The sequence below is a fragment of the Dama dama genome, chromosome 26 (assembly GCF_033118175.1).
Source record: "Dama dama isolate Ldn47 chromosome 26, ASM3311817v1, whole genome shotgun sequence".
In the NCBI taxonomy this organism is placed as follows: domain Eukaryota; kingdom Metazoa; phylum Chordata; class Mammalia; order Artiodactyla; family Cervidae; genus Dama; species Dama dama.
The window spans coordinates 48,338,261-48,350,687 of NC_083706.1; the positions used below are offsets into that span (position 1 = coordinate 48,338,261).

At 42.6% G+C, this 12,427-nt stretch overlaps 1 non-coding gene across 1 annotated transcript; it reads right to left on the minus strand.

Annotated features, from left to right (window-relative positions):
* Nucleotides 1–434: 434 nt before the first annotated feature.
* On the minus strand, nt 435–506 carry TRNAC-ACA (transfer RNA cysteine (anticodon ACA)). Its single transcript has one exon. It is a non-coding gene; the product is annotated as a tRNA-Cys (tRNA).
* Nucleotides 507–12,427: the final 11,921 nt, after the last annotated feature.

A 12,427-nucleotide genomic window follows, 5' to 3' on the forward strand; every position in this document is an offset into this window, starting at 1 on the left:
TACATCTTTTGTTTAATTGACAGTTAAAAGCAGAAATGATAATATCTACCTTATAAGATGGTTGAGATAAGTAAGATAATGTCTTCAGCCCATAATAGATCCTCATTAAAGGCCTCTTTGGAATTCTTTTTTTTTCAAGATTTTCTTCTTTATGTGGATCATTTTTAAAGTCTTTATTGAATCCGTTACAAGACTACTTTGATTTTTAGGCCATGCAGCAAGTGGGATCTTAGCTGCCCAACCAGGGATCAAACCCACACCTCCTGTATTGGAAGGTGAAGTCTTAACCACTGCACTGCCAGGGAAAGTGAAGTTGTTCAGTTGTGTCCGACTCTTTGCAACTCCATGGACTGTAGCCTACCATGCTCCTCTGTCCATGGGATTTTCCAGGCAAGAGTACTGGAGTGGGCTGCTATTTCCTTCTCCAGAGGATCTTCCCAACCCAGGGATCGAACCTGGGTCTCCCGCATTGTAGGCAGACACTTTACCATCTAAGCCACCAGGGAAGTCAGGGAAGTACCTGTAATTCTTAAGGGTCACCTGAAAGTCTATCTAGGCGTGCAGATTCCTGGGCCTCACATCCCAGATATTCCGACTTCAGGCACCTGAGCCCAGGAATCTGCATTTTCAGCAACCCATCACCCACCCCACCCCCTCCCCCCGGGGGAATTCTGATGTAAATGAATCACTGGCGCACAGCAGTTGCTGGCGGTGTTATTTGCACAGTTATAGGGCAAAATCTGAGCGTGCCGAGGAGCTCATGCAATAAGAAAATTTATCTTAATTTTAATTATCTATCTGTACCTCCATTAAATTAGCTGCATCCCATTAAAAATAATTAAATCTGCAGTTTTTGAGGTATGCCCTGGGCTGAATAATTCCAGTGGTGTTCTTGCACAAATCAACCATGCGCAATGACCTCAAGAGTGGAAGGCCTCTCCCAGGGAAGAAGGGCAGCCACCTCGACATTTGCAGCCAAAATAAAACTCTTACTAAAATTACCAAGCATCACATTTCCAGCAGACAACCTCCTTCCAAACTCTGTCTGGATTAGTCAGGCCCCACCCGGCTCTGTCATCCAATTCACTTCACTTCCTGCCCCAGGAAGGGGAAAGTCCTGGGAAGGGCAAAGGTCAACCCTTCCCTCCCTCTCTTCCCATCCCCACACCCCCAGCAACTCTGGCTCTGCTGACACCTCAGGATATAACACTGCTTCTTTCCTATTTCCACTCTCTTGACCTCCAGCTATGATAGAGCTCTTACCCTGAAGTCCCTGCTACTGCCCATTATTGCAAAATGAGAATAGAAAACATTGCAGGGAAGAATAGAGACAGGCCGCCAGCATCTGAGAGTACAGGAGGAAATTTAAGGACAAAGCAAAGGATGAGACTTGGAGGGGGAAGGGCACGTTGGGAAGTTAGTTCTTAGGGACCAGGAGGGCTTGAGATGGAAAGGGTTGGAGACAAAGCCATGTTTCACTGGGTCATGAACGGCGTTGGGCTCATCCTGCCTGGCTGAGAAAGACTTGGCAGCCGTCAAGTTCATGAAGCAATGTGGTCTAGATGAGGGCAATCAGCTGTTCTTTTCCAAAAGGGCAAACCTAGGACAAAATGAAGTAAACTGAGATGGGGGAGGAACTCTGGTTAAAGTCCAGTCGTTCCCAAATCTGGTCTGTTAGAATCATCTGGAGTGCTGGTTAAAACACCCATCCCCAGGCGTCACCTGGACTCCCTTCCAGTTTTGAATAATCGGGTAGATTTGAGAACCACCGGGTTAATGGCTCCCAGAGGTTCCTGGCTGGTGGACTTTGGGGGCAATGACATTTCTTCCATAGATCTTTCCAGGTGGTAAATGCAGATGGTAAATGCATGCATGCTGAGTCGTGTCAAAGTCTTTGTGACTCTATGGACTGTACCCGCCCCCCTCCACTTCCCCCACTAGCCCCAAGGATCCTCTGTCCATGGGATTTTCCAGGCAAGAATACTGGAGTGGGTTGCCATTTCCTGTTCCAGGGGATCTTCCCAACCCAGGGATCAAATTCATGTCTCTTATGTCTCCTACATTGGCAGACAAATTCTTTACCACTGAGCCACCTGGGAAGCCTGTTCACTAAACACATATGTAAAGTCCTTGATCTTCACAGCTCACATCATTTGAAGATCACCCTGGGTCCTCAGACTGAGTTTTGGAGCTTCCTGCATCATAGCAAACATACTGAAATGTACCCATAAGTGACTAAGTGAAGTCGCTCTGTCATGTCCAACTCTTTGTGACCCCAAGGACTGTAGCCTACCAGGCTTCTCCCATGGGATTTTCCAGGCAAGAGTACTGGAGTGTGTCAGAAAACGCCGCGGGAGAAAAAAAAAGCCGCCTCTAATGACCAGTAGTAAAGGCCTTTTATTGAGCCCCGCTCTCGGGCAGAACTCCCGGGGGTGGGTGAGTGAGGAGACAAAGGGAGTCTGCAAGGTATGAGGGGTGGGGAGGGGTTTTATAGTCCGGGCTGGGCGTCCAGGCCAGGTCTTTTCATATAAGGAAGAAAGCGCGGGCTACAGCGGTGGTCAGTGTCCGAGGGCTCTGTGTTGGTACCTGATTGGACAAGGCTGCAGGGGGCCAGCCCCTGGAAGTTTAGCCAGCCTCCGGAATTTGCCTTGCAGCACTTTCCCGGGGCATACCCCGACCTTTCAGAGTGGGTTGCCATTTCCTTCTCCAGAGGATCTTCCCCACCCAGGGATCGAACCCGGGTCTCTCTCATTGTAGGCAGACGCTTTACCATCTGAGCCACCAGGGAAGTCCAATGTACCCATAAACCACTTTAAATAGAATTTTATCGTAGTATTTTAAAACTGCTGGTTTTGCTCAAGTTATATAATTTAGGGTCAGCAGTCATTCCTTGGAGATCATCTGGATTCTCAGGAATTTTTGCAAAGTAAAAAAAAAAAAAATTAACCCACAACTAATTTTGTAATGTAGTGAGAGTTTCAAAAACAACTAAGTTAACTACAAAAAAGTGGATCTAATGTTATATCTTTTTAGGCATTTAGTTGTTTTCTTATTAAATTTGATTTTGAAGCTTTATTTTTATAATTTGGATCTAATTATCTGGGCCAGATAATTACTTTTGAGGGCCTCTGTGTGAGTCCTAGGTCCTGAGCCAGTGGTGTCTAGTGAACCAAACACAGCCAACAAAAACTCCGTGAGGTAATAGTGCTTTAGAGATGAGATAAACCACACAAAATGACTTCTCTACAATCACATGGCCACTAAGCTAGGTCTTGTGATTCTGAACTCCATACTCTTTCCACTGGCAGAGGAGGATACACTAGACAGCTTCTGAGCACACATGCCTCCTTGGACAGCTATTACTTTCTATATTGCATAAGACTACTTTCCATATCGCACAAGACTCAGGGGAGCTGGTGTCAGAGACCTACAGCCTGGGCAAAAGGTAGGCCTGAAAACGGAGAGAAGTCAGTGAAAACAGTAACAGATGGAGCTCACTGATCAAGTGGTTTTGGCCAGGATCTATTGATTCATTATATTTTCAAAGCATGTCATACAATGTTCACAACAGGAATTGATTTCATGGGATCTGCAACTACTGGCATGCACGATTGGAAGGTTTGTTAGAAATGGGAAACTTACTATCTAACCAAGACACACAGATAGAATAAAATGAAAAGTAAAGAGGAAGAAAACCTGACTTGAGAGATATATTGTTCCTTTCTTGGATGGGGATGAGATGCGGGTGGTAGGACTCCGGATGGGGGACAGTGTGAGGACTTATAGGAGGGCATTGTCAAATTCTCTGTGAAGGGGTCAGAAGAGGTGTCAGACTCTACCTGGGCGGAGTCTTCCTGGGGGAAAGGGCACCCCCAGGGCAGAAGGCAGCATGAGTTCTGAATAGGTGACCTACTCATTTGCAGGTCTAATGGTGAAATTGAAGCTCCAATACTTTGGCCACCTGATGCAAAGAACCAACTCATTGGAAAAGACCCTGATGCTGGGAAAGATTGAGGGCAGGAGGAGAAGGGGACAACAGAGGATGAGATGGCTGGCTGGCATCACTGACTCGATGGACATGAGTTGAGCAAGCTCCAGGAGATGGTTAAGGACAGGGAAGCCTGGCGTGCTGCAATCCTTGGGATCGCAAAAAGTCAGACACGACTGAGCGACTAAACAACTCAGGTCCCAAGAGACAGCCTTGGAGAGATGTCCAGTAGACAGCAGGTTATTAGTATTGATATCTCCTCTCCAGGGTCACGGACTCCCTGCTCTTCTGGGTGGTGTCACAGAGAAAGCTGCATTCTAGCCAGCCTCTTAGAGTTTCCTTACTGGTACCAATGCCACTCTCTGGGCACCATCTGGGCTCTATCTCTGCAATAAGCAAATATGGAGCAGAAAAGAAAGAGAACAAGGTTTGAGTCAAGCAGAGCTAAGGTCAAAGCCCAATTTCACTATTTACTGGGTATGTGACTTAGACAAGTTTCAAGCTTCTCTGATCCTCTGTCTCCCTCATCTATGAAATAAGGATAAGATTACCTTTCTTGCTGGGCTTCCCTTGTGCCTCAGCTGGTAAAGAATCCGCCTGCAATGCGGGAAACTTGAGTTGGAGCCCTGGGTTGGGAAGATCCCCTGGAGAAGGGAAAGGCTACACACTCCAGTATTCTGGCCTGGAGAATTCCATGGACTGTGTAGTTCATGGGGTCGCAAAGAGTCGGACACGACTGAGCGACTTTCACTTTACCTTTTTTGCTGGGTTATTGTGAGGAGTCGAAATTATATATGTCAAAAGACTGGCATACAGTTAGTGCTCAGCTAATAGCAGCAATTATTATAGCACAGCCAGATGCCAGTGAACACTGGCACTAGAGGTAAAAAGGTCATTTTTGGCTAACCTGAAAGTCCTGGATTTTTATATTTGGCTTCAGAAACTTTTCTTCCTTTTCTTCTCTCTCATGCAAACCTAGTAAACTCTGCAGGCAGAGACCCCTTCCCATTAAGTGGCATTGATGTTAATCCCTTTAAGATTTGCTGAGCCAAGAAAAGAGGACTTAATCCTTCACAGCCTCTTGATTTTAACTCTGGAAAAGTTGACTTGCATCATTTCCATTGGAAATGGAATGGCACTTCCATTCTGCCTGTGGTGGTTTTAGCTGACGTTTCACTTGCCTGAGCTGAGGGAGGGCAAGTCCCTGAGAGAGCATGTGTTTTTCTTCTTTTAAACAAGAATATGAGAGATTTACTTATAAGGAGGAGAGAAGTGGGGGCAGCAAGTGTATGAGAGACAGCGTATCCCAGGTCATATGCTTATCCTGGGTGGAGGGTCAGTGAGGCTTTTTACATTTTGAACTATTCCAACCTAACCAGTTCCTCAAGTACTACCTACATCCAAAATTGCCTTGTCTTTCTTCAACTATGCCTTTGAAAGCATGGAAACAGAAATCAATTTAGAGAAGAATTTTCAATCTTGCCGCTTAAACATAACACAACATAAATACTTTGTTATTCTTTGTGAAAACCCACTAGCCCTGGAATATTGGTTTTCCGGTACACATGAGCACAAAAACATAGATACAGAATTCCAAACAGGAGTCAATAAAAAATACACCAAATATCAGAATTAATAAATGGGATCCAGAAATTCAGTGTACTGGAGTTACTTTTTAATTTGCAATTACTTGAGTTTTTGTTTTTATTTTTTGCATAAGCCTGTAAAACCCTGAAAGCTGTGAGGAGCATTTCACCTCAAACTGAAGTATTCTAAGATTGAACTTGTATATATTTATGACACAGGTTGTTTCTCTTTCTACAAGAAAGTATTAAAGATGCCAGTATATAAAACAGGTGATTTGCAGTAGTTGAGTTGTCTGCGTACAGATTTCCGGCATACACTAGTTAACAGCCACCCTCCTGGGCTTCTGTCTCCAGGCAGAATATTGTCCTCAAATATTGAATATCCAGGGGCTGTGTTTCTGCCCATTGGGGTAACCTGTTTTCAGGAAGCTATGCTTCCTGCCAAATGGAAAACAACAAAACACCCTGCCATCCCAGACCCAGATTGACTCTCAGAGTGAGGCAACAAGGGAACCTTTCCAGGTAGACCCCTAACAGTGGCAGACGTTTCAACAGTTTCTAGAGGGAACCAAAGGCTCCTTGGTGATCAGATAGACTGTCCCTTGACATTTGAACTCTGAGAAAGCACATTCTCCAAAATACAAAATAAAGACCAATCTATAAGAAAGTGATGTCCAAGCACAGAACAGAAAAAACCTGATCACCAGCCCAGGTGGGATGCATGAGACAAGTGCTCGGGCCTGGTGCACTGGGAAGACCCAGAGGAATCGGGTGGAGAGGGAGGTGGGAGGGGGGATCGGGATGGGGAATACGTGTAAATCTATGGCTGATTCATATCAATGTATGACAAAACCCACTGAAAAAATAAATAAATAAAGGGGAAAAAAAAAAAAGAAAAAACCTGAGGGAACTGGACAAAACGCACACACACATATGCACATGTTTTTACCTAACAAAACCAGTCTATTTCTTAGCCATACCTGACCAAATAATGCCTTTTAGAAATAGTTCTCATTTTTTTAAAAAGTGGTCAACAAATTGTGCCTTCATAAGCACAGGGTAGAATTCGGTGGTCAGTGCCCCTAACCTTGAAAATAGCCAAGGGGTTTTTTCATTCCATCTTCTTTTATCAGCTTGTGCTAAGTTCAAGAGTAATTAGGTAATGGAAAGTTATTCATTCATTCATTTCAGCAATAATTATATTAACTACTCAGGTAAGGCAAATTTTAATACCATCTGAGCCACCAGGGAAGCCCGATACAGCAGCAAACAGTAGTTGAGTTGTCTGCGTACAGATTTATAAGCAGCTCACTTATTTTCAAGTGACAAGGCTATTATTGTTATTGAGTGATACCTCATTAGCACTTGCATCCAAGGATCATTTGCTAACAAAGTTTGCTTGGATATCAGAGCTGATCATCTTGAATTTGAAAATAGTCTCAAAGTTATTAACTCTATACAAAGCACACTTATGGAAAATACGAACCTCCTTAACTTGCATTAATGAAGTAAGACAAATAACATTAGTAATAGTAACAGCTAACATTTACTGAGCCCCTATTATTTACTAGGCACTGTGCTAAGTAATTGATTTACTGTTAGGGCCCAGTGCAGGCAGCCCCCAAATATGCCTCAATAGCGTGTATTTGTCCCACATGAAAGGTACCCTCCCTGTACCAGGAGGTAGAAAGACCTCCTTATTAACAGAGATAGGGAATTTAAAGCCGAGAAGGCTGTATAAACAAATCTTTTTGTTTCTTTACTAATTTTCTACCCAAACCCAAACTTTTCTTAAATTGTTTACTAATTAAGCACCCAAACTCAACTTCTTTGTCTGGTCAGTTCATCTCAAACTTATTGTTTCTTTGTCTAAAAAGTATAAAAGCTGCCTGCTTTGGCCACTCCTGCAGTTCCATTTCTGTGAGACCTCTGTGTACGTAAATTAACATTTTTTTCTTTTTCTCCTGTTATCTGTCTGATATCTATTTTATTCCTAGTCTAACCACAGAACTCAAGAAGGATAGACAGGGAAATTTCCCCCGCCCCAACATTATCATCTTTCATCTTCACTAGACCTTTCTTCAGTTCAGTTCAGTTGCTCAGTCACGTCTGACTCTGAGACCCCATGGACTGCAGCATGCCAGGCCTCCTAGTCCATCACCAACTCCCGGAGTTTACCCAAACTCATGTCCATTGAATCGGTGATACCATCCAACTGTCCTCTGTCGTCCTGATGCCATCCTCTGTCGTCCCCTTCTCCTTCTGCCCTCAATCTTTCCCAGCATCAGGGTCTTTTCCAATGAGTCAGTTCTTCGCATTAGGTGGCCAGAGTACTGGAGTTTCAGCTTCAGCATCAGTCCTTCCAATGAATATTCAGGACTGATTTCCTTTAGGATGGACTGGTTGGATCTCCTTGCACTCCAGGGGACTCTCAAGAGTCTTCAACACCACAGTTCAAAAGCATAATTCTTCAGTGCTCAGCTTTCTTTATAGTCCAATTCTCCCATCTATACATGACTACTGGAAAAACCATAGCTTTGACTAGATGGACCTTTGCTGGCAAAGTAATGTCTGTGTTTTTTAATAAGCTGTCTAGGTTGGCCATAACTTTTCTTCCAAGGAGCAAGCGTTTTTTAATTTCATGGCTGCAGTCATCATCTGCAGTGATTTTGGAGCCCAAAAAAATAAAGTCTATCCCTGTTTCCACTGTTTCCCCATCTATTTGCCATGAAGTGATAGGACCAGATGCCATGATCTTGGTTTTCTGAATGTTGAATTTTAAGCCAACTTTTTCACTCTCCTCTTTCACTTTCATTAAGAGGCTCTTTACATCTTCTTCACTTTCTGCCATAAGGGTAGTGTCATCTGCACATCTGAGGTTATTGATATTTCTCCCAGAAAACTTGATCCCAGCTTCTGCTTCATCCAGCCCAGTGTTTCTCATGATGTACTCTGCATATAAGTTAATTAAGCAAGGTGACAATATACAGCCTTGACGTACTCCTTTCCTGATTGAAACCAGTCTATTTTTCCATGTCCAGTTCTAACTGTTGCTTCTTTACCTGCATACAGATTTCTCAGGAGGCAGGTCAGGTGGTCTGGTATTCCCATCTCTTCCAGAATTTTCCACAGTTTATTGTGATCAACACAGTCAAAGGCTTTGGCATAGTCAATAAATTAGAAGTAGATGTTTTTCTGGAACTCTCTTACTTTTTTGATGATCCAACGGATGTTGGCAATTTGATCTCTGGTTCCTCTGCCTTTTCTAAATCCATCTTTACTATCTGGAAGTTCATAGCTCATGTACTGTTGAAGCCTGGCTTGGAGAATTTTGAGCATACTTTGCTGGTGTGTGAGATGAGTGCAATTGTGCGGTAGTTTGAGCATTCTTTGGCATTGCCTTTCTTTGGGATTGGAATGAAAACTGACCTTTGCCAGGCCTGTGGCCACTGCTGAATTTTCAAAATTTGCTGACATATTGAGCGCAGCACTTTCACAGCATCATCTTTTAGGATTTGAAATAGCTCAACTGGAATTCCATCACCTCCACTAGCTTTGTTCGTAATGATGCTTCCTAAGGCCCACTTGACTTCACATTCCAGGATGTCTGACTCTAGGTGAGTGATCACACCATCATGATTATCTGGGTCATGAAGATCTTTTTTGTATAGTTATTCTGTGTATTTTTGTCACCTCTTCTTGATTTCTTCTGCTTCTGTTCGGTCCGTACCATTTCTATCCTTTATCAAGCTCATCTTTGCACGAAATGTTCCCTTGGTATCTCTCATTTTCTTGAAGAGATCTCTAGTCTTTCCTCTATTTTCTCTATTTCTTTGCACTGATCACTGAGGAAGGCTTTCTTATCTCTCCTTGCTATTCTTTGAAATTCTGCTTTCAAATGGGTATATCTTTTCTTTTCTCCTTTGCCTTTCACTTCTCTTCTCTTCACAGCTATTTGTAAGGCCTCCTCAGACAACCATTTTGCCTTTTTGCATTTCTTTTTCTTGGGGATGGTCTTTATCACTGCCTCCTGTACAATGTCACAACCCCCTCCTGCCCTCCCTGCACCCCCACCCCCCACCCCCATCTGTAGTTTTCAGGCACTCTGTCTATCAGATCTAATCCCTTTAATCTATTTGTCACTTCCACTGTATAATTGTGAGGGGTTTGATTTAGGTTATACCTGAATGGTCTAGTGGTTTTCCCTACTTTCTTCCATTTAAGTCTGAATTTGGCAATAAGGATTTCATGATCTGAGCCACAGTCAGCTCCTGGTCTTGTTTTTCTGACTGTATAGAGCTTCTCCATCTTTGGCTGCAAAGAATATAATCAATCTGATTTTGGTGTTGACCATCTGGTGATGTCCATGCATAGAGTCTTCTCTTGTGTTGTTAGAAGAGGTTGTTTGCTATGACCAGTACATTCTCTTGCAAAACTCTGTTAGCCTTTGCCCTGCTTCACTCTGTACTCCAAGGCCAAATTTGCCTGTTACTCCAGGTATTTCTTGACTTCCTATTTTTGCGTTTCAGTCTCCTATAATGAAAAGGACATCTTTTGGGGGTGTTAGTTCTAGAAGGCCTTGTAGGTCTCCATAGAACGGTTCAACTTCAGCTTCTTTAGCATCACTGGTTGGAGCACAGACTTGGATTACTGTGATGTGAATAGTTTACCTTGGAAATGAACAGAGGTCATTCTGTCATTTTTAAGACTGTATCCAAGAACTGCATTTCAAACTCTTCTGTTGACTATGATGGCCACTCCATTTCTTCTAAGGGATTCTTGCCCACAATAGTAGATATAATGGTCACCTAAGTTAAATTCACCCATTCCAATCCATTTTAGTTCACTGATTTCTAAAATGTCGATGTTCACTCTTGCCTTCTCCTGTTTGACCACTTCCAATTTGCCTTGATTCATGGACTCAACATTCCAGGTTCCTATGCAATATTGCTCTTTACAGTATCGGACTTTACTTCCATCACCAGTCACATCCAAAACTGGGTGTTGTTTTTGCTCTTCATTCTTTCTAGAGTTATTTCTCCACTGATCTCCAGTAGCAAATTGGGCACCTACCCACCTGGGGAGTTCATGTTTCAATGTCCTATCTTTTTGCCTTTTCATATTGCTCATGGGCTTCTCAAGGCAATACTGAAGTGGTTTGTCATTCCCTTCTCCAGTGGACCATGTTTTGTCAGAACTCTCCACTATGACCCATCCATCTTGGGTGGCCCTACATGGCATGGCTCATAGTTTCATTGAGTTAGACAAGGCTGTGGTCCATGTAATTAGATTGGTTAGTTTTCTATGATTGTGGTTTTCAGTCTGTCTGCCCGCTGATGGAGAAGGATAAGAGGCTTATGGAAGCTTCCTGATGGGAGAGACTGACTGGGGGGGAAACTGGGTCTTTCTTAGATGACTGCTATTATCTCCATTTTTCTGTTAAGGGACAGACAATCGGGGAGATTAAATAACTTGCCCAGAGTCACACAGCTGGTAAGAAGCAAAGTTGGGATTTTAACCCAGTCTGAGTCTAGAACCAGAACTCTGAAACTTCTAGAATCAAACAAGAGTTTTCCTTTGTCAAATCCAACTTCTTCTATTTCAACAACACTGTCCATCTATTAAATTAATGTTATTAGTCTAAGTTTTTTGGTTTGGCCATCCATTTTGTTTTTATCTAATTTGTAAATTTATCTGTTTTATAATTATATTAGATCTTCCAGTATGAGGACTCTGTATCTAGGTTTACTTTACTCATATTTAAGTAACATAATAAAAAATAATTTGTGCAGATATAGGATATCTGTAAGAACTATTTCCTCTAAGAAAGAGTCCATCCTTTGCCTGTTTTACAAACACCTCTGTACAATAGGAACAATGGCCCCTTCACACAAACCTCATCTTCTGTCTAGTGCAAAATCTTATGCATTAAAGAATATTTGACCAGTAGCTGAAAATATATCTGCTTTCTCATTTTCATTTTCACAGAGCCTTTTCTCTTGAGAGTTTAAGGAGCCATATGGAAAATTTTCAACAAATTAAGATGTTCCATTACACTATGAATAGCCTAAGAGTTGGGAGGAGCTATTAAAATCCCATTAACAGTGGCCTGACTCTGCATAGTACTTTTCCTCTCAATATCACAAAATGCTTTTAGATAAAATTTTATCACATTTATCTTCTCATATCCTGAGGAAGTAGGCAGTGGAAAGTGTCTGTCACAACCTCACAAATAGAGGCTCTAAATTACAGACAGGTTAAATAAAGCTCACAAGAGAATGTGTGTCGAACAGTGAAGTTTACTCAGTTACCTTTAGAGTCTAATTAGATTTCATATCTCTCAGGGAACTTGTGTATTGATCCTAAGAAACCACTGGGTGAAGAGGTCCCTGCCCTAAGCGAGTCTGCTGTTCCCACAGTTAGTGAGTGGGAAAGAGTTCAGAGTGATGGACAAGGATGTGGCCAGTCTGGTTTGACTCTTAACTTTGTCACTTACTAGCTTTGAGACCTTGAGAAAACTACTTAGCTTTTGTGACCTTCAGTTTCCTCATCAATCACATGAGAATAGTCCCTACCGTGTCCCTACCCTACAGTTACTAACATGGAGCCCTTTCAATAATTAAGATACACGCCCATGGCTGATTCCTGTCAATGTAAACCACTACAATATTGTAACATAATTAGCCTCCAATTAAATAAATTAATAAAAATAAGTGTGTACAAAGGGCTTGGCGCTGGCCTCACACCGAAGATATGCTAAAGAAATGGGGGTAGTTACCATCAGTGGTGATAACTGTGCTCGTGTGTATTTCTGTTCTTCAGGGTGAGCTTCATACATTGAGACCCTCCACAT